This window comes from Dama dama, chromosome 18 (genome assembly GCF_033118175.1).
Source record: "Dama dama isolate Ldn47 chromosome 18, ASM3311817v1, whole genome shotgun sequence".
Taxonomy (NCBI): domain Eukaryota; kingdom Metazoa; phylum Chordata; class Mammalia; order Artiodactyla; family Cervidae; genus Dama; species Dama dama.
In genome coordinates, this window is record NC_083698.1 from 2,644,348 (window position 1) to 2,665,394 (window position 21,047).

Below are 21,047 nucleotides of genomic sequence, written 5' to 3' on the forward strand. Positions count from 1 at the left end.
TGGGGAATCATGCACTACAAGCCAAGGAAGGGGCCTTGGAGGAAGCGGCAGGTGGGTGGAGTGAGGGATGTGCCTGTGGAGTCCAGGGTGGTCCACAAACAGAGCGACTCTGCTCCTATGATTCTGAGGTTGCTCTGTGGGCAGGACTCTCACTGTCATCTCTGGGGTTCTTGGTGTTTGATTAACTGTTAAAGTGAAAAACAATGGTGGAGTGTTCTCATGTGGCCTGGGAGTTACAGGTGCAACAGAGGGTGAAAGGGGACGCCTAACCAATTAGCAGTGTTATTTGATCTGAAGATGAGAAGCCTGGTGCCTGAATTAGAATTTAGTGTTGATATTAGAGGATTCGAAAAAAACAAAGTTCCAGTCTGCAGAAGGTGTTTCATTAAGCTGAATAAAATCTTATTATTTCAGACCCTGCTCATTCAGAATAAGTGACCTCTGTTCAAGGACTGTGACTATCATATTCTGCTGTATCATTTGACATGAAATTCTTACTGTGCTTTTCCACAAACATAAAGATGTTAAGTAGTCATTTACTTACAAACATCATTCTAAGTGCAACAGGCATTTTTGTGCAGAAGTCTTAATGTGAGAGTAGAAAAATGATTGTGAAGAGAAGTTTTAAAATTGAATTGTTTCAATTAACAGTAAAATTGACTTTCTTTGTGTATAGTTATATGAATTATACAACATATGCTGGCTCACATAACAAACACTACAAGATACAGACTAGCTCCATCATTATGAGGACTACCTCCATGCCCCTTCAGTCAAACTCTGTCCCTAACCTCTGGTGCCCACACACCTGTTCTCCAGGGACCTTTGCAAGTAGGCATTAACCTTTGTCTACGAGCTTCTGTCATTTAGAATAATACCTTCAAGATCCAACTCAGTTGCTTATCCTATCAATAGTTTATTTCTTTCCACTGCTATATAGTATTCCATTATATGGATTTACTGCATCTGCTCACCTCTTCATTTGTTGAAGGACATTCAGGTTGTTTCAAGTTTTGGGGAATTATGAATACAGTTGCAGTTGCAATTCATGAACAGAGATCTGTGTGAATGTACCTTTTTATTTGGCTACTCATGTGGCTCAGTAGTCAAATAATTCACCATTGCAGGAGACATGGATTTGATCCCTGGGTCAGGAATATCCCCTGGAGAAGGAAACAGCAAAAAATTCCAGTATTCTTGCCTGGGAAATCCCATGAACGGAGGAACCGGGGGGCTATAATCCATGAGGTCACAAAAAGTCAGACACAGCTGAGCAACTGAACACACAGCACACCTTTTTATTTATCCAGGATAAATACCTTGCAGTGAAATGACTGGGTTACATAAGTATGTGTTTAACTCCAAGAAGCATTGACCAAAATGTTTTTCAGAGTGTTTGAATTATTTCACACTCTCACCAGTATTGTATGAGATGTTCCACATCTCCATAAATATTTTATGTAAATATTTTATGTATTTGTTGTTCTAATGGCTGCATAATGATATCTTATCATGGTCTTGAATTTGGATTGCTAGTGGATGTTGAAAATTTTTTCATGTGGCTATTTATCATTTATATCATTTTGGCAAAGAATATACCCAATACTTTAGCTCATTTTAAAAGTATTTTATCCTTTACTTACTATTGAGTTTTGAGAGTTTTTAAAATGTATTTATTCTGAACATAAGAATACATGTGTAATTTCAAAATGTTTTTCTCATCTATATAGTGTCATTTCATTCCCCAAGAAATATTTTACAGAACAAGCAGCTTTAGCTTTGAGAAAAATCTATTTTTATTATTATTGTTTTAATGTGTAGTGCTTTTGAGGTCCTGTCTTATAGTCTTCACCTGTGACAGGAAAATATTCTTGTTTTCCTTTAAAAGTTTATTTTACATTAAAATACACGTGGTCCATTTTGAGTTTTTTTTTTTTTTTTTAATAATTTGTGAGGTTGGCATAAAATCTCTCTCTCTCTTTTTTTTAATGTGTGGATAGTTGTCTAAGTGTTCCAACACCATCTGTTACAGAGAACATCTGTTGAGTTGTGTTTGCACTTTTGTTGAAAATCAGTTGGACAGTATTTGCATGCATCTATTCATGAACATTCCATTCTATTGCCTTGATCAATGAGTCCACTGTTCACCATCCCATACTGTCCTATTTACTGTTGCAAGGGAGTAAGTCTTAAAGCCAAGTGAAGTGAGTTTTCTAACATCCTTCTTTTTCAGATTTGTCTTGGGTGTATTCTTTCCTTTGGCTTTTATGTAATTTTTAATATCAGTTTATCTAAAACTATAAAAATCCTGGGATTTTGTATAGAGTTGTGATAACTCTGTCATACAATTTGGGGTTATGTGACACTTGTATTACATTGAATGTTCCAATCTATAAAAATAATGTTTTGCAATTTATTCAGATCCTCTCCATTGGTTTTGTAGTTTTCAGCATGCAGATCATATATATTTTGATAGAGTTATACCTAAGTATTTCATTTTTGGAAACTATTGAAAACTGTAGTCATATTATTTTAATGTATTTTCAACTTTTTGTCAATATGTGTAAACAGAAAATTATTTTTTGTGTGTGTTGATCTTGCTAAGCTCACTTGTTAGTTCTAGGAGGTATTTCTGTATATTCCAGTGGATTTTCTACATAGTCACGTAATCTGTGAAGAGTTAAGTTTCTCCTCTTTCTAAGTAGAAAGCCTTAGACTTTCCATGATTTCAGTTCAGTCAATCAGCCATGTCTGACTGTTTGAGATCCCATGGACAACAGCACACTGGGCTTCCCTGTCCATCACCAACTCCCGAAGCTTGTCCATCGGGTCGGTACTGCTTTATGTGACGGCTATAGCCATCAGACCCTGGGAGAGGCAAGGAACAGAATTTCCCCCAGAACTTCACGGTAAATCATGGTCCTGTTGACACTTTGATTTCAGACTTCTGGCTTCTGGAACCCTGATATAATAAATATCTGTTGTGTTAAGCCATCCAATTTGTTTTAACTTGTGGAAGTAGCCACAGAAAATGACAATGTTTGGTTTTTTTGGTTCTAGTTCTAAATATTTCCAATTGGTCCTTTTATTCTGTTTATTTTCTGAGACATTCTTTCTGCTCCTGTGTGCTCTTCAGAGCCCTCCAATAGTTTTTACATGCTTTCCATCCAGGTTAAACTGAAATATTCACTGAAAAGGACAGGACAGAGTATGAATACTCCGTCTTATGTTGAACAAGATCCTCCTAAAGTATTCATATGTGATTTTTGTCACACAGTAATGATAATTTTAGCAAGATTTTCTCTACAGTAGTACATAGTGAATGTCTGCTACTACAGATGATGAATGTTTCAGTGGCCATGCTGTGTGGTAGGAACAGATGTGATGGTGTCAGTCGTAATGGGCTACAGCTCTGTTGGAGCTTCTTCCATTTGTGAATATCTCATCAAATTCAATGGTTGAACATCATCCACTCCTAAGCAGATGGCAGTAGAGTAGAGCAAGCTGGAGGGAGAGTTTGAGAGGTTAAGAATGATCAAATGATAGAAACATACATTATCCTATCGCATCAACATAACATCTTCTACCTCTAACTCCAAATTCTGAGGGTTAGTGATTTTCCCATATTTCAGTCTCTAGCACTGTAACTAAAATTTTATAAACATATAGGCATGTTTGCAGAGACAAAGTAAATACATATAAATATATGCACATATGTTTGTGTATATATGTATATGCATATATGTGTGCATATATATGTGTTTGTGTTTTGTAGACAGGGAGAGACAGACAGGCAGAGATGCTCTAATTTTGACTATTTTAAACAAAAATATGAATTGTAAGTAATGAAAAATGAACTATTTGCTTCATGTCTGTAACTACTACTTTTTCATTTTCTTTTGTTGTCTGCTTTTAGTTTAAATGTGATGGATCTTATTTGTTTACATAATTTTTCTTGGTAACTTTATGTACTATATGTCATACTCTATTGTGTATGCCATAATGTCTTTTCAAACACATTGATCACAGCTATCCAAAGATCAGCAATTTAGAATAGATAAGTTACCGCATATTTCTTGTGAAAGGTGATTTTATTATTTATGTGATTCATATCTTTTAATTGAGTCAGATTTTCTAAATCTGCCTCTACTAGGAGAAACTTCAGATACACTTTTACAAATGGAGTAATCTTAAATGTTGCCTTTATTTTAAATCCAAGAATGCTAAAATTGGATTTCTTTCTACTCTCATCTAGTTCAGAGTTTTAACTGATTCATACTGCCATTTCATTAGTCTCCATTTCTAAAGTTTGATTGTGCTTGTCCTGAATCTCAGTTCTGAAGATCAGGTAATTCCAAAAAATAATTTGGTGCTCTGGTAAACATAGCTCAGTCCATTTTCCCTGAGCCTTTCTTATCTTGATTTTATGATGCATTTCTAGAAGCAAATGCTGTTTGACTTGAGCAATAGCTTTTAGGTCTTTTTCAGCTGTAACGCCTAAAAATTAAATCATCACCTACAGTCAGAATGTAGACTTTACCATTAGGAGTTTCTATCAATAGGAAGCTCTGAAAACAAGAAGAAAGAAGCTGCAACAGTTTGTCAAGTTTATATCTCCCATGTGAAGTGCTATTTATGTCACTGCTTCATCTGGTACCCAGGCTGAGTGGCCAGGACTTTTTGTTGCCTCTGGAAGGCAGGAAGAAACTTCCTTTCTTAGTATTTGCATCTCTGTCAAAAATAGCCTGATTTGAGGAAGTTAAGTTTTTCAAAGAACATAGTATTTCAATAGTTCTTTCTCTCTTTAATATAAATACATACCTAGGACTTCCCTGGCTGTCCAGTAGTTAGGGCTCTGTGATTCCACAACAAGGGGCGTGGATTTCATCGCTGATCAGGGAATTAAGGTCCTGTACACCACACGGCACAGTCAAGGAAAAGAAAACACAAACCTAAATTTTTCTAGAACATAGGTATTTAGATAGCCAGTGATATGATTTGACTTAAAAGTGAGCAAGGAAATGCATGAACTCCTTGATGAAGTTCTATTCCTAAGCAATATTCCTATCAATGACTAAAGTCGACTTCAAACTACAATGTCAACTGTTAACTCCTAAGCTAGGCAGTGCAGTCATGACCTACAGGCTCAGAAAGTGACATCTGACGAGGGAGCAAACCATGAGGATGAGGGTTCGATTAATAGGGCTTCAAAGTGTAGAGAAAGGCACTGACCCTGTAAAGCAAAAAGGCAACAAAATGAAAGAGATTCCAGGAGAGGAAAGGAGGTGGGATGGCATTTAGGAAGAGTGATCAGCTTTGGAGATGCGCCTTGATAATTTAAGATAACTTTGCTTAAAGCCAGATGTGAATTTCCACAAAGGCACCATTTCAAAGGAAATCACTCACTATTTGAATCCCCTCTCCACATCCCACTCCCCACACAGTTCTGCATACACACATGCTAAGTCAAAACCAAGTTATAAGAGAAGCCCAAAGCATGAATTGGGATGAATGCACTGCCCCAGTGCAGATTCTAATGATACTGGAAACTAGGGGTGGGGGCAGAAGAGGTACATGGTAACTCTGTCATTTCCATTCCATTTCTTTGTACATCTAAAACTTCTTCCAAAAATAAAGTCTATTAATTTGAAAAAGGTGAAATCCAAAATAGATAGAACCTATGGTAAGGTCTCAGGATCAGCATTTTTCTAGACTAGCATTTTAAAAAAAGCCATATCCCATGATCCTATGTCTCTGTCATTGATATCTGAGCTGCTGGTGTCTCCTGACCTGTGTGTTCAAATGTGAGGACTGCTATTTTTATTAGGGATGCTTTTAACTGAGAACCAGTCCCATGTTTTGAAGCAGTTGTATTTTCCCATGAAATAATCAGCAGTATCTTCCTGGTTGATAGGCTTAAGTTATTTATTTATGAATTTTTAACATTCAAAAGGTTGTCTCTCTCTTGAAAGAACTGCCTTTGCGAATTCTATGGACTTAGGAGAGGAGAAGGGGAGGAGGGGAAGGAAAACAAGGACCAAGAAGCAAGTGGACTGGATGAGCCTCCCAGGGAGCAGAGAAAACATGAAAAATGGAGGGAGAAACAGTGTGTGATAAATAATATGAACAAAGAAATCAGGATAATAAGGAAAGTCTTAACAAGGTGAACCTAATGTGAGCTCCAAGAAGCTTCCTAAAAGATGCCAGATGTGAAGACCAGCGGCTTGTTGAAGTGTGAATACAGACGGTGCCCTGGCTGTGAGGAGCACCACGAAGGAGTGCGTCCCTCCTTCCCCGTCACTGCTGGTGTTGATCAGAACCCCGGACTAAGTCTACCCTGTCTGCAATGCAGACAGAGTAAGGTAAGTCAGAAAGAAAAACAAATACCATATATTAACATATACATGTGGAATCTGGAAAAGTGTTACAGATGAACCCAGTTCCAGGGCAGAAGTAGAGACACAGACGTAGAGACTGAATGTGTGGACCGGGGGTGGGAAGGAGCGGGTGGGATGAGTAGGGGGATTGGGACTGACATGTACATGCTACCATGGTGAAAGCAGGTGGCCAGTGGGAAGCTGCTATGAAACACAGGGAAATCAGCTCAGTGCTCTGCGGTGACATAAAGGGGTGGGATGGGGAAGGTGGGTGGGAGGCAGGTCTAAGACTGACGGGATATATGGATACGTAAAGCTGATTCACTTTGTTGTGTAACAGAAACTATCACAGCATTGTAAAGCAACTATACCCTAAAAGTAAATAAAAGGTCACTAACCCCTACTCATGTTTTGACCCAGGTGTTCATGGATGGAATGCATCTGCCTCTTCTTGATACTGCAGAAATCCAACACCAATGCAGCATTTAAATGTACAGAGGGAAGCAGGCAATCCTGAACTTCGCATGGGAAGGGGACAAACCAGTGGCGGATCCCCACAGATGGACAAGAGGTGGAGCAGAAGGTCAGGGTGAGTGAATAGCTCTAGAGGTGTTGAAAAGCTTTAGTCTCCTCCGGATTTCAAAAAGCTCATTTATTATAAGGAAAATAAGTTTGGGATGGTCAAGTGCTACAAGTAATTTACACACTTTTTAACTGTTTTTATTGTGTGTGTAATTGATATATGTCCAAACATAACCATGCTTGCTTTTATGGCTTCATATGGTTTTATGAGTTTCATATCATTTTTGGTTATTTTTATGGAGCCCATAAAACACTTAAATAACTGCTCTTCAGGTGGACCATGCTGACACCAGAATGATCTGAAAGCAGCTTTAATGACAAAAATCCTGGACCTTACTTAGAGTGATAGAAACACTGAGAAAATGATTGATGATTCAAGAGAAGCATTAGTTCATCCATTTTATATTTAATGGAAATGAATGATGATAAAAATAGGAGAGAGAAGTAAAGAGGAAATGAGTTTTTAATTGTCTATGGAAATGGGAGGAAATTCAAGTGAGCTTTTTGAGTTAGGTGGTGAAAAGAAACTTGAGCAGTAACTGAACAGGTGAAGAAGGACCTTGCTGTGGGGCATGAAGTGAACTGAAAGTCACTCCGTCGTGTGGATTCTCTAGGCCAGAACACTGGAGTGGGTAGACCTTCCCTTTTCCAGGGTATCTTCCCAACCCAGGGAGCCCAAGTCTCCTGCATTGCAGGTAGATTATTTACCAGCTGAGCCACAAGGGAAGCCTGCTGTGGGGTGTAGTGATGAGAAAATTATTTAAGGAATTTGGTATAAATATCTACCAGGGTGTAAATATGTATCTATAACCAGGAAACAACTAGTATTAGAATCTCAGTGAAGGTCCACATTTCAAATCTGGGGAGAAAATGTTGGAGTGACAGGCTTCTGCTCATGCTGGGGAGTGGGGACCAAGAGAGGACCCAGAGTAAATGAAGTGAGAGTCAGCAGCTTTTATGAAGATTCATTCCATGCCTGGACGCAGGGGGCATAGGACTACCAGTAACCCTGACACCTATGCAACATTTGTGTCTGAAATCAGAAGAAGGAATTAAAATTCTGAGACATCAGTGCTGGCAACAGGAAGTTCTCCTGCCATAGTTGATACAACATTTGTGTAACTCTGAGTCCTTTGGGTCAGAGCATGCTCAGTTCTGATTCCTCATGTGCACCTGTGTTTGTCCTTTAAAATTTGGCTTTGGGCAAGTTTATTGCTTCCACCTAATATCTTGGAAGCTTGTATTTTTCCTTGATTCATTATAATAACATTCATGCTAAAAGAATTCTGCGGAGGTTAGAAATTATGTATGTAAAAACCTTTGTGGGGAAAAAAAAAAAACAAAAAACCTTTGTGATCAAGGCTTGGCATTGAGGAATTAAAGGGAAAATTTTTAGTCCTCAGTTTTAACTTGTCTAAACTATTTCTGGGTGAAGGCTGCCTATGTCAATTTTCCAGCTTTGTGATTTCTTCCACATGTTAAGACTTTGATCTGTGTCTCCAAAAAAGCACTGGAGGTGATCCCCTTTCTCTGTAACTTGAAATAGATTGAGTCCTTTGCTAGTTGAGCTCCCATGTACAGATTTGGAAAGGAAATGAGTTTGTAGATCTTCATCTGATTACAGACAAAGCTATTATTTGTGATTATTTGGCTTTATTTTCTCTTAATGGTGAACATTAATACTACTCAGAGTGACTTCCCTTTAAATGTCATTATGCGACCTGAAATACATTGCTCCTATGAGAACTTCTTGAAAATGCCAAATGTCCTTTAAGTTTAAAAGTTAATATGTCTTTTTAAAATTATCTTTTTTGTTGTAGTTTTCTGGTTTTGCTTTGTTTGGTTTGGTTTTGATTAAATCTGTCCTCACTGATTTTACCACAGTGAATAAAAATGTAAATCCTTCAGTGAAAACACTAAAAATGCACATATTTTAAAATCTATTTTCAATGGATAGCTTTTTTCTTTTAAATTTGCATCAGAATAGTTCCATATGAAATACTGAAATCATGTCATTCTATTCTCAAGACTTTTCCAATGTAAACATCTTCCTTATCCAAATTGCAATTTAGCCTGAAGAAAAGGGCCAACCAAACGCGTGAAGTAAAATTTACAATTTGTTATTATGAAAGACAACAGCAGTAATTCCTGGATGTGAACAAAGAAAACCACTTTGATATGTTGAAAATCTGTCTGTGAGTTCTGGAGTAGATACAGTTCTGATCTTAGACCTGTGGGTGTTGAAGGTCTAGGTAAAGACACAGCTCTTCTTCTCCTCATTTTTCTTTATCAACATATAGAGTTTATAAATAAAGTGCTATTTAAATTTGTGCTATCCAGTTTCTCCTTGTTCAGTTCAGTTCAGTTCGGTCACTCAGTCTTGTTCGATTCTTTGCGACCCCATGAACTGCAGTACCCCTGTTCATCACCAGTTCCCAGAGCTTACCCAAATTCATGTCCACTGAGTTGGTGATGCCATCTAACTATCTGTCCCCTTCTCCTCCTGCCTTCAATCTTTCCCAGCATCAGGGTCTTTTCAAACGAGTTGGTTCTTTGCATCAGGTGGCCATAGTTTTGGAGTTTCAACTTCAGCATCAGTCCTTTCAATGAATATTCAGGACTGATTTCCTTTAGGATGAACTGGTTGCACCTCCTTGCAGTCAAAGTGACTTTTAAGAGTCTTCTCCAACACCACAGTTCAAAAGCATCAATTCTTTGGCACTCAACCTTCTTTATAGTCCAATTCTCACATCCATACATGACTACTGGAAAAGTCATAGCTTTGACTAGATGAACCTTTGTTGGCAAAGTAACATCTCTGCTTTTTAATATGCTGTCTAGGTAGGTCATAACTTTTCTTCCAAGGAGTAAACGTCTTTTAATTTTATGGCTGCAGTCACCATCCGCAGTGATTCTGGAGCCCCCCAAAATAAAGTCTCTCACTGTTTTCACTGTTTCCCCATCTATTTGCCATGAAGTGATGGGACCAGTTGCCATGACCTTAGTTTTCTGAATGTTGAGTTTTAAGCCATCTTTTTCACTCTCCTCTTTCACTTTCATCAAGAGGCTCTTTAGTTCTTCACTTTCTGCCATAAGTGTGGTGTCATCTGCATATCTGAGGTTATTGCTGTTTCTCCCAGCACTCTTGATTCCAGTTTGTACTTCATCCAGTGCAGCATTTTTCATGACGTACTCTGCATATAACTTAAATAAACAGGGTGATAACACACAGGCTTGATGTATTCCTTTCCTGATTTGAAACCAGTCTGTTATTCCATCTCCAGTTCTATCTGTTGTTTCTTGACTTGCATACAGATTTCTCAGGAGGCAGTTCAGGTGGTCTGGTATTCCCATCTCTTGAAGAATTTTCCACAGTTTGTTGTGATCCACACAGTCAAAGACTTTGAAATAGTCAATAAAGCAGAAGTAGATGTTTTTTTCTGGAACTCTCTTGCTTTTTTGATGATCCAGTGGATGTTGGCATTTTGATCTCTGGTTCCTCTGCCTTTTCTAAATCCACCTTGAACATCTGGAAGTTTATGGTTCACGTATGTTTAAACCTGGATTGGAGAGTTTTCAGCATTACTTTGCTAGCATGTGAGATGAGTGCAATTGTGTGGTAGTTTGAGCATTCTTTGTCCATGCCTTTCTTTGGGATTGGAATGAAAACTGACCTTTTCCAGTCCTGTGACCACTGTTGAGTTTTCCGTATTTGCTGACATATTGAGTGCAACACTTTAACAGCATCATCTTTTAGGATTTGAAATAGCTCAACTGGAATTCCATCACCTCCACTAGCTTTGTTCAAAGACTTCCTCAGTGACCAATGCAAAGAAATAGAGTAAAACGATAGAAAGGTAAAGACTAGAGATCTCTTCAAGAAAATTAGAGATACCAAGAGAATATTTCATGCAAAGATGGGCACAATAAAAGACAGAAATGGTATGGACCTAACAGAGGCAGACGATATTGAAAAGAGGTGGCAAGAATACACAAAAGAACTATGCAAAAATTGTCTTCATGACCCAGAAAATCATGATGGTGTGATCACTCAGCTAGAGCCAATTTCTTCTTGGATGATGGATAAACTAACTCTGTGAAAGAAAGTGAAAGTCACTCAGTAATGTCCCACTCTTCGAGATCTCATGGAATAGTCCATGGAAGTATCTAGGCCAGAACACTGGAATGGGTAGCCATTCCCTTCTCCAGGGGATCTTCCCAACCCAGGGATTGAGCCCAGGTCTCCCACATTGCAGGTGGATTATTTACCTGCTGAGCCATCAGGGAAGTCCAAGAATACTAGAGTGGGTAGCCTATCCCTTCTCCAGCAGATCTTCCTGACCCAGGAATCAAATCAGAGTCTCCTGCAGTGCAGGTGGATTCTTTACCAGCAGACCTCACAGGGAACTTCTTTTTCACCCTTTTACATATGTTCGTGGGGCAGGGGTGCTCCCTAGAAGTTTCTGTCATGCAGGTCCTGGGTCTTCAGAGGTAAGTTGCAGAGGGGCCTGCAGGCAGGTGGGGTTGACCTGTGTAAACAGTGCTCAGAGGTGGGATGGAGGATAATCCATGCTGGGGTGAGGATGCCAGGAGACACCACAGGAGCCTCACTCCATCCCATGCTGCCCCACACACTGCTTCTTTTTATTTATTTTTATTAATTTGTGTATTGTGATAAAATATATGCCATATAAAGCTTGCTATTTTAACACTTTTCATGGATTCAAGTCATGACACTAATTAGGGAATTTGCTGGCAGTTCAGTAGCTAGGATTCCACACTTCCACAATGGGAGGCACGGGTTCAATCCTTTGTGGGGGAACTAAGATTCCCACAAGACATGGGGGTTGGCCAAAAAAAATAAGTAAGCAAATAAATAAAAAATAAAGTGTACAACTTTGTTTTTTTTAAAATGTCACTAGTTACATTTCCATTGTTGTGCAACCACCCCCACTACCTAATCCAAAAGCTTTTTCATCATTCCAGACAGAAACTAGGTACACAGTGAACGATATGGTCATGGCACAGGGTTGATTTCAGCAAACCTTGCAGATACCAAAGTTTACATAAGTCATTTATGTAGTTAGGACACCAAGCCCTCCCATCTTTACCCACCATGCAAACTCAGAACATGCAGTTCTGGAAGACTGACTACATCTCTCCACCTGCCTTCCCCTTTGACCCTAGACATTCCCATGTGCTTTCTGTCTCTATGAATATGCAAAAATGTCTTAACAAACCTTTGCAGAAGACTAGGAAGTAAGCTATAGAGATATATAAGGGGAGGAAAGGTATATATGACTCTGCATTGAAATAAATACCTAGGAGTTTGAGGAATAAGAAGAACAGAGGCTTGGGAGAGGAGAAAAAAGAAAGACAAGTAGTCATCAATCTTATTACAGTCAAAGCATTATTATTAGAGAAGTGGCATTTTATGTATAAATTAACTTTAATTGTTTTTGGTCTTCTGGGATGAGAGCTCAGCTTTATGTTAGTGAATCTCTGGCCAGATGTTCATGTTGATTTACTCTATTCAAATTGTTGACACTTCTAACAACTGTAGCAGTCATGCTTCGGCCTTTTTCTCTCAAGCTTCTCCAGTCATTTCTCATATGATATAGATTGTTAATATTTACCACTCTGTAAAGGTTTTTATTTTGTTTTTTGCTTTTGACGTGTCAGCATCTCAGATCTCCCATAGTGCTTCAACAAGATGGTCTGTTCTATTAATATCTCTCAACTTTGGATTATAGGTCATCATTTCTTCTCATTCTCCCTCTGTGATCCACTCTTAACCCCTGACTTTGATAATCATACTCAGTGATAATCTACAAATCTAATTCTGCAGTTCACATTTCTTACTACTTACTTTCCAAATCCATGAAAAGTGAAAGTTAATTGTTAGTTGCTCACTTATGTCTGACTCTTTGCGATCCTATGGACTGTAGCCTACCAGGCTCCTCTGTGCATGGAATTCTCCAGATAACAATACTCGAGTGGGTAGCCATTCCCTTCTCCAGGTGATCTTCTCAACCCAGGGATCAAACCCAGGTCTCCCACATTGCAAACAGATTCTTTACTATCTGAGCCACCAGTCTATTGAATATTGCCTTTGAGTTACCAATTGCAACCCAAAACAAAATTTGTCATCTTTCTTTACCCAGATGTGCTGTTCCTATAGTTTGCTTAGCATTTCTGGGCTTGACCAATCTGATGCCTGATTTTTAGGTAAGTAAGATTCAGAATTTTCAATAAAATAAAGAGATTAACAATATTCCATCTGATAGATTAAAAAAAAAAAAAAACTAATGTATTAACAATTATGGGATCACACACCTCCTCGACATGGAGATCAGAACTCTGAGAGCCCTTGAATTTAGGCCACCCGATTTGGTGGTACCACATTGACAAATGCTTTAGAATTTTCCCAGAAATAGCTTTTAAGAACTGCCTTTGATTTTTGTCCTCCCAAGATCAAATGATTTCATAGTCTCAGTATTTGAGCAGTAATATCTGTCTGAAAACAGTAATTGTTGGTAGCTTAAAACAGTAGTTATTAGAAATTATGGTTGAGCTAAAGTAATTAATGGGATGCTTTGAGAACCAGGCTTGGGAAATGGTGTTTAGGACAGAAGGTGCTTCACCTGCAGTGAAAGAAGTGTAGGCAGGAAACAGCTGCTACAGGTGATGAACACCTGACTCCTCCTACTGCACCTTGGATGGTGATCACCTCCGAAAGCATAAGGAATTCCAAAAAATGCCAGATTCTGTGCATTTGTGTCTTAGGTTAGAAGTTCTGCCTAGAAGTTTCATTTGGTCCACCTTCAGTTACGTGCCCATGCTCCTCTCCGTGACAGGTTATATATATATATATATATGTATGTATGTATGTATATGCTTCTAGAATGCAAAGTATTACCCTCTCATCTATAGTACTGCATATAGATTTGAATTGTAAAGGGATTCTGATGCCAAAAAAAGGAGGAAATTCATTGGAGTTCCAGTGGTTAGGACTCCAGGCTTTTACTGCTAAGGGCATGGGTTCAATCTCTCATCAGGGAATAGTTCATCCATCTTATGGAGATTCACCTATCCAATTATGTGCATATTACCTCCTCATAACTTTTTTCAATTAACTTCATTGTAATTTCCTTCTCCCCTTCATCCCCTCTCCTCCCAAAGGCAGATCTAGGTTGATATAAGAAACTGCATCACCAGGTACAGAACCTCGGAGTGACATTTTTTTCATAATTTCCATTATCATCTTATTTCAATATCTAAAAAAAAACACTGGAGCAAAAGGATTCAGAGAATTTATCGAAATTGGTCATAGGTTCTCCACTTTGAATTTGACTCTCTGTTCTCTAATTCCCAGGACTGTGGGACCTGACTTTTCTTTTCTTTTTTTTTACAATTTTATTTTATTATATTTCCATTTATTTTTATTAGTTGGAGGCTAATTACTTTACAATATTGTAGTGGTTTTTGTCATACATTGACATGAATCAGCCATGGATTTACATGTGTTCCCCATCCCGATCCCCCCTCCCACCTCCCTCTCTACCCGATCCCTCTGGGTCTTCCCAGTACACCAGATTTTTCTAGCTATCCTTTCTTTCCACTTCTTTTTCCCAAATACTATACTCATCAGCAGCACTGACAAACTCAATCTACTTTATAAAATGCTCAATTCTAGCTTCCTTATCAATGTGGAAATGGATTCAAGCAAGTATGTAACTATTCACCCAATTAGGAAGAAATCCTCTTAAACGTTTAGTCCTATCTTCTTCCTTTCAGTATGAATTGCAGAGACCAATGTTCTGTGCCTCTGCATTAAATCTAGCCATTGTCTGTATTACTCTTCTAAAAGCCTTAGTTGATATATCCAAAAAGTTGAAATTACCAGTGGCATCAGTAGAAAATGGGATAAATAAAATGGGTATATTTACAATGGAACAACATGCAGTATTGAAAAAAACAGCTACAATTATTTACAATAATGAGGATGAATTTCACAAAATAATTTTGGGTGAAAGAAGCCAGACTCCAGTTTATATATACTTTACATGTGTCTTTATTCCACACTTAATCTATGGGCATAGCAGGTAGAATAACAATACCTTTGAGTAGGAGGGAACAGGTAATGGTTGGGAGGTAGTTACACTGAAGACAAAGTCTTTGTTCATTGAGCTTGTCATTGTGTTGTGACTTACAAATGCTATGCAAGCAAATAAATAAAATATATGTTACCAGTGGAGGAAAAATCACATAACTAGAAAGATAAAAAAATGTCAAGGTAGAAGGAGGGTGTGAGCGAAGTGCAAGTCACTAACTTTAACTAACATCAGCAAAGACCTCAGGAGAAAGTGTACTGTTTACAGAGACGTGAGGAAGGCAGCAGTGAGTCTGACGTAGTTGGGTAACTGTAGGCAGAGGGACGCTGTCTTTCTAAAGCTTTACTTTGGTTGCTCTGATGCAAGCATGGTGGTGTAGGTGAGTTGGGAGCATCAGGATCAGAAGGAGTGTGGGACAGGCATGCAACTGGCAGTGGCTACCATGGCTTAGACAGACCTGGTGGTGTTGAGGGAGGGGATGGGAAGAGATAGATTCTGAGTAGATTTGGAAATTGCAACTGATAGGATTTGGAGATAGGTTGGATGTGGAGCCTTGAAGAGAGTCATTAAGAATGAACACAAGGCTCCTTTGGTTTGGGCAACCAGAAAAATAGAGCTTCGATTATCTTGGTGGAAAATTGGGACTTTGGTTACAGATTTGCAAGGTTGCAGATGCCTACAAGGCATTCTGATGGAGATGACAAGAATGCAGCTTTTACATGATTTCAAACTCAAATGAGGTCTGACCTGGGATAAAAATCTAGCAGTCCTCAGCAAATGCACGTGTGCGTTAGTTGCTCATTCATGTCCGACTCCTTGTGATCCCATGGACTGTAGCCTGCCAGGCTTCTCTGTCCATGGAATTATCCAAGCAAGAATACTGGAGTGGGTAGCCATTCCCTTCTCCAGGGGAACTTCCCAAGCCAGGGATCGAACCCTGGTGTCCTGCATTGCAGACTGATTCTTTACCACTTGAGCTACAAGGAAGTCCCTCCTCAGCAAATATGTGTGTTTAACACTGTAGAAGGGATCATCAGGGGGTAAGCATAGGAGAACAGTAGAAAAGTCTAAGAACCGGGTTTGAGACTTTCTATATAAAGTTCAAGAAGGTGGAAAAGACAAGCAATATGAGAGAGTAGTGGAGAATAAGGTAAGGACACATCTGAAGGGCTGAACTGGGTGAAAAAACATCGTCCACATCATCAGCCATGTGCGATGTGCTTGATAGGTCAGCAAGATTAGGCTTGGAAGTAACCCTTGGATCTATTAGTGTGGAAACAATTGGTGAATCAAACATACAGGAATTTTGTACAATGGTGGGATAAAGCTTGAGTATAAGGGATTAACTCTAAGTGAGGGAAAATCATTGGTAATCCTAAGGATAGACAGTAATTTTACAGACATTTTCTTTAAAATTAGCCATGTTCATGGTAGGTGAAAAAAATCTACATTTTTTTTTCAAGATAGAAGAAATTGTAACATGTTTACTGATGGAAATGAATTCACACTGAAGGATGAGAAAATTTCTAGCATAAGATCCTTGAATAAGAGAAAGAAGATGAGAGGGCGCACTCATGTAGAGGAGTTGAAAGGGACACGAGGGATCCATCCCTCATCACGAAAATAAGACGATGTGGCCACAGCGGTAAGTGGGATGACCTGGGAGCAGGAATAAACTCTCTTCAGGGTACTTCCTCTCCCTTCTTCCCTGGCTTCATCTTCTGCTTCTCTTTAGAGAACCAAGTCTCCTTTGCCTCTTTATTGTTGTTCAGCTCAAACAGATTTTCTCTAATTCCAGTGCCTTTTTACTCATTGTTTCTCATTAGGTATTTATATGGCTTCATCTCTGAACCCCTTCAAACCTCTGCACACATGTTAGTTGCTACACTTTGAGATCTCTTCTGGCCGCCATATCAAAAGTGCTCTCCCCTTCTTATTTTCATTCCCAGCTTCATTGCTTCCTTATCATTTAGTAGCCATCTAACATGTTATACTGGGCTTCCCTAATAGCTCAGTTGGTAAAGAATTCACCTGCAATGCAGGAGACCACAGTCCGATGCCTGGGTTGGGAAGATCCCCTGGAGAAGGGATAGGCTACCCACTCCAGTATTCTTGGGCTTCCTTTGTGGCTTAACTGGTAAAGAATCCTCCTGCAATGCGGGAGACCTGGGTTTGATCCCTGGGTTGGGAAGATCCCCTGGAGAAGGGAATGGCTACCCACTCGAGTATTCTGGCCTGGAAAATTCCATGGACTGTATAGTACATGGGGTCACAAAGAGTTGGACACAATTGAGCAACTTTCACTTTCACCTTTCAACATGTTGTACACTTTACTTCTTCAGCATCTACTTCCTCCCCAATCAAATCAAATTAATGAATGGATAATTTGATCATAATTCTTTTCTTTATTTCTGCCATAAGAGAGAAGTTGCTATGGGCTGATCATTTTGTGGTATAGTTATACCTGTTTACAGTGAACAGAAATTACTTTATTAATATATATTATTGATATTACTGATAATGTCAATTTAATGGTTCCTGGGCACAGCAGAAAATAGAACTATTCTTAAACTTCCAAATGAGTCATGAATTAACCTCATTTCAAAATCAGACAAGAAGAAACAAGCAATTTTACAGAATAATCATGCTTACAGAACTAGATGCATAAAACTAAGTTAATATTTAATAGATGCCTGAAAAAGAACAATGATTTATTGTAAACCAGGGTTTATTTAAAGTTTTTGAGTTGAGTCACTTAATTAACATGTTGAAAAAGAAAAAAAGGGATTACCTTTATCAAAGATATTAAAAACAAATTTGATGAAATTCAGTATCCACTCCAGACTTGAGTATACATATAATCAAAATAGAAAGAAAACAATCCTGCCAGAACCTACAGGAAATATACTTAATGTTGAAGCATTACAGGAAACAGCAAAGCAGCGTGTTCACTGTCAACCCAACAACAGAGTACTATAAGAGACTATTCTACTCAGTGTAATAATAAGGTAAATTCAAACATCAGAAGGCAAATCTGGAGGGGAGGGGGGAAATGAGATATAATTAGTTAATAAGATTATCTACCTATAGATCTGAAAGGAATCACAGAAAACTAAAAGATATCTAGGAATAAACCTGGCCAAATTTCTATACAGAGTACATTTAAAATTTTAGCACATATTCCTTTTTAAAAAGACTATTGATTGTCATATTAATAAACAGAGACAAAATACATCAGTGTTTACAGTTTTGTCCAAGGTACAAGTTGATCTTTGAATTCAGTGCAATTTCATTAAAAATCCCAAAAAGGCATTTCTTTAGAACATGGGTCAGGAAACTACAGCTCTTGAGTCAAATCCAGTCCATATACTTATTTTTTAAGTGGACTTGCATTGAACACAACCATGGCCATCTATTTACAGAGTGCTCATGGCTACATTTATAATACAATAGGAAAGCTGAGTAGTCCTAGAGACTGTAAGATTTGCAAAATTTAATATTTACTATCTGTCTCTTTTCAGATAATGTTTGTTGACCCATGATTGAGAAAAATAAAGCCCCCAGAGAGGCTAAAGTCATTTATATATATAAAAAATAATAACAAGAGTATAGCATAGTACCTATAATATATATTATCTTAATACATTTTAAAATAAATAATCCATTCTGTAAAATGGAATATAAAAGAGTGTCGACAAATAGATACGTGTACACGGACATTTGATCCATGGCAGAAGAAGCATTGCAGACCAATGTTGACAGATATTCTGCTCAATAAGTGGTGTTAGGAGAAATGATTCCTGCATAGAAAAAAAAATAAGCTGGATCTCCATTTCATAGGCAACTCAAAAATCAATTCCAAGTGGATTAAACAGTTGACTCTAGAAGTTAATTGTTTAAATTATTTGAAAGCAAATATTTAGAAGAAAATAAATGCCTATTCTTAAGATCTTAGGGATGGTGTTCAGCTTTATGGGTTCACTCATGGAAAGTTTTCTAAAATGTAGTGCTATTTTTTTAAATGTATGAAAATACATATACTTTGGTCTTATTTAAAGGAAAATAAGAGTTTTGACTGTATACATAAACAAATATACATCTGTAGACAAAAGCAAAATTGAAAGCAAAATCATAAAATATTGTAAATACAGTTACAAATGGAATGTAAATACATGGGAAGGAGGTGGACTGAAATTTTTGTGTTAATATGTTTTTATTGTTAATTTTTTTTCTGAAAACATAACTAGTTCAACTGACCAGTTCCAAATAGGGAAAGGAATATATCAAGGCTGTGTATTGCCACCCTGATTATTTAACTCATATCACGAGAAACACTTGGCTGGATGAAGCACAATCTGGAATCAAGATTGCCAGGAGAAATATCAATAACCTCAGATATGCAGATGACACCACCCTTATGGCAGAAAGTGAAGAAGAACTAAAGAGCCTCTTGATGAAAGTGAAAGAGGAGAGTGAAAAAGTTGGTTTAAAGCTCAACATGCAGAAAACTAAGATCATGGCATCTGGTCCCATCACTTCATGGGAAATAGATGGAGAAACAGTGGAAACAGTGGAAACTTTATTTTTAGGGGCTCAAAAATCACTGCAGATGGTGATTGCACCTATGAAATTAAAAGACGCTTCCTCCTTGGAAGGAAAGTTATGACCCACCTAGATAGCATATTAAAAAGCAGAGACATTATTTTGCCAACAGACAGTCTGTCTAGTCAAGGCTATGGTTTTTCCAGTGGTCATATATGGATGTGAGAGTTGGACTATAAACAAAGCTGAGAGCTGAAGAATTGAGGCTTTTGAACTGTGGTATTGGAAAAGACTCTTGAGAGTCCCTTGGACTGAAAGGAGATCCAACCAGTCCATCCTGAAGGAAATTAGTCCTGAATATTTAGTGGAAGGACTGATGCTGAAGCTGAAACTCCAATATTCTGGCCACCTGATGTGAAGAACTGACTCATTTGAAAAGACCCTGATGCTGGGAAACATTAAATGTGGTAGGAGAAGGGGACAACAGAGGAAGAGATGGTTGGATGGCATCACAGACTCAATGGACATGAGTTTGAGTAAACTCTGGGAGTTTGTTGATGGACAGGGAGGCCTGGCGTGCTGCAGTCATGGGGTCACAAAAGTCGGACACAACTGAACTGAACTGAATAACTAGTTCAAAGGTAAGATGATAAAAATGGAAAAGATCAGCCCGTAGAACTTTTCTATTTCTTCCTTCTTGCAGCTGGGCCTACAGTGTATTTTTTCTAGTTTCCCTTTCCATCTCCAACCATTAACCATCTCCAGTTATTTATTTATTTATTTTTAATTGGAGGCTAATTACTTTACATTATTGTAGTGGGTTTTGCCATACATTGACATTAATCTGCCATGGGTGTACATGTGTTCCACATCCTGACCCTCCCTCCCACCTCCCTCCCCATTCTATCCCTCTGGGTCATCCCAGTACACCAGCCCTGAGCACCCTGTATCATGCATTGAACCTGGACTGGCGATCCGTTTCACATATGATAATATATATTTCAATGCTATTATCTCAAATCATCCCACCCTCACCTTTTCCCACAGAGTCCAAAAGACTATTATTTACACCTGTGTCTCTTTTGCTGTCTCACATATCGGGTCATCATCACCATCTTTCTAAATTCCATATATATGCACTAGTATACTGTATTGGTGTTTTTCTTTCTGACTTACTTCACTCTGTATAATAGGCTCCAGTTTCATCTACCTCATCAGAACTGACTCAAATGCATCCTCTTCAATGGCTGAGTAATATTCCATTGTGTATATGTACCACAGTTTTCTTATCCATTTATCTGACAACAGACATTTAGGTTTGCTTTCATGTACTGGCTACTGTAAACAGTGCTGCGATGAACATTGGGGTAAATGTGTCTCTTTCAATTCTGGTTTCCCCAGTGTGTATGCCCAGCAGTGGGATTGCTGGGTC